The 2,116-nt window shown below is 42.5% G+C and overlaps 1 non-coding gene across 1 annotated transcript; it reads right to left on the bottom strand.

Moving 5' to 3' along the window:
• Positions 1 to 232: 232 nt before the first annotated feature.
• On the bottom strand, positions 233 to 305 carry TRNAG-CCC (transfer RNA glycine (anticodon CCC)). Its single transcript has one exon. It is a non-coding gene; the product is annotated as a tRNA-Gly (tRNA).
• Between the last annotated feature and the right edge of the window lie 1,811 nt (positions 306 to 2,116).

Here is a 2,116-nt window from a genome sequence, read left to right as displayed (position 1 = left end):
AGTTGTGGTGCACAGGCTTAGTTGATCCACGGCATGTGGGATCTTCCCGGACCAGGGATCAAACCTGTGTCCCCTGCATTGGAAGGAGGATTCTTAACCACTGCGCCACCAGGGACGCCCCCTCTATTAGTATTTTAATGTAGCTCTTTCAAAATTTGCTTCAAGTACTTGGTAAACTTTTTATTTTTATTTATTTTTATTTATTTTTAATTTTGGACATGTGGGATCTTAGTTCCCCGACCAGGGATCGAACCTGTGCCCCCTCCAGTGGGAGTGCAGAGTCTTAACCACTGGACCACCAGGGAAATCCCTGTAAACTTCTTAAATTGTGAAGTCCAGCTCTGGACCTCAGGGACACCTTGTGTGTAAATGAAAGTACATGGGCGTCAGGGCACTAACTCTTCCAGGGTTGATTTTTTTTTTCTTTTTGGATAGAGTTAAGAGGGAAGTTCTTCTCGGCCTCTTTACACTCCCCTTTACAACCTATCCCCACCAACACCACTGAGAACAAGAATGTCTTTAGCAGAGAAGAAAGCCCTTCTTCCACTCCATTATTACTATTATTAGAGATCAGACAGAGTGCGCACATTCCAAGGAGCGATAATGCCAGAGTTTTGAAATCACATAGACATACAGATGATGGACAGCAAGTATTTTCCAGTTAGTTTTTATTGAGTGGTTGCATACCAGGGTACCTCTGGTAAGGAAAAGGAAAGAGCACGGCAGGGTGTTTGTCATTCTTAGACGCCATTCTATACCTTTTAAACATCCTTCCTATGTTTTAGAAATTTCTCATGATATCTGTCTTGCTTTCTTGGTATTGAAAAAAATCAGTCAGTTTCCCAGCAATGCTTGCAGCTGCGCATAATCTTGCAGAGTGTCAAGATTTCCACTCAGAAAAGAACACTGTGAGAAAGTCCCCTTAGCAAAGTTGGTAGTGAAGGCATTCGTGGGGCGGGGATGGGGGTGGGCTTAGGTACTAACAAAACTTCCAGGGCTCCAGCCGCAGATCCTGTGTGAACTGCCCTATCTGGCCCTCCAAAGGCAACAACAGGGGCCTCACAGAAATAATCACAGGGTAAGGTTTGGGCACAACTCGTACCTGCAACCTATCCCTTCATAATTTAATTTTCTGCTTAGACTAGCTGCTGTGTGTCCAATTTACATCTGGATAGATTGACTGATACAATATTGTTTCAACAGTAGTATTCCACTGTGGACTTGCTTCCATTCCACCAATACTCAATGAACTTTTCATTCTGTTGAAATTCTTACCAGACTCTTCAAAAACACCACAGCCATTTCCCTGTGGAGACAAACCCATGGGATCTGGGCATTGAAGTGGCCCTTTTAAGAACTATAAATAATTCTCTCTGATATATCGCTTTCTGGGTTTGAAGGATTAACACAACAGAGAAAGGACCAAAAAAAAAAAAAAAGTCCAAGTTTTGAATACTAAGTTAGATAGTGTGACCTAAATCACAGGCTGGGTTCCCATAAGTTTTCTGCAGTTTGAGAGACAGGTCTGGTGCCAGCAGAGTGTGTAGCAGGACAGCTGGTCCTTCTAGGAGTTCTGCTAAAACAGCAGCTTTCAACCTCAGCTGCACATTAGAATCATCTGGAAAGTTGTTAAAATACCAATGTTTGGGCCCACCCTTAGGGATTATGTTTCAATGGGTCTGGACTGGGGTCTGGGCATCTGTATCTTTTAAAAACTTGCCGAACTAATTCTAAGACCATGGTTGAGACCTCTGTATTAGTGTGAATTCCAGTCATAAGTATAAGCTGGAATTCTTTGGCGATACTACTCTCCACATCCTGATATAGATGTGCCTCAGCTTATACAATAGGTATGTTTATACATGAGAATATACATCCAATGATATGCTAATTGCCACGGGGAATGGCAAAACCAACAACAATAACCCATTCGGTAGCATCCACCATAGTATAAGGGGCACTGCTCACCTGAGCTGCCCAGTATGCTCGCCAGGGAAGTGAAGCCATATGATGACTGGATCCACCTGGTTCAGATAAGATACCTGCAGAACTTCATTTAACACAGGACTTTTTTTAAAAAAATAAATTTATTTATTTATTTTTGGCTGCTCTGGGT

The sequence above is a fragment of the Lipotes vexillifer genome, unplaced genomic scaffold (assembly GCF_000442215.2).
Source record: "Lipotes vexillifer unplaced genomic scaffold, Lipotes_vexillifer_v1.1 scaffold22, whole genome shotgun sequence".
Classification (NCBI taxonomy): Eukaryota; Metazoa; Chordata; class Mammalia; order Artiodactyla; family Lipotidae; genus Lipotes; species Lipotes vexillifer.
The sequence above is the reverse complement of the archived record's forward strand: the minus strand, read 5'-3'. Positions and strand labels throughout refer to the sequence as shown.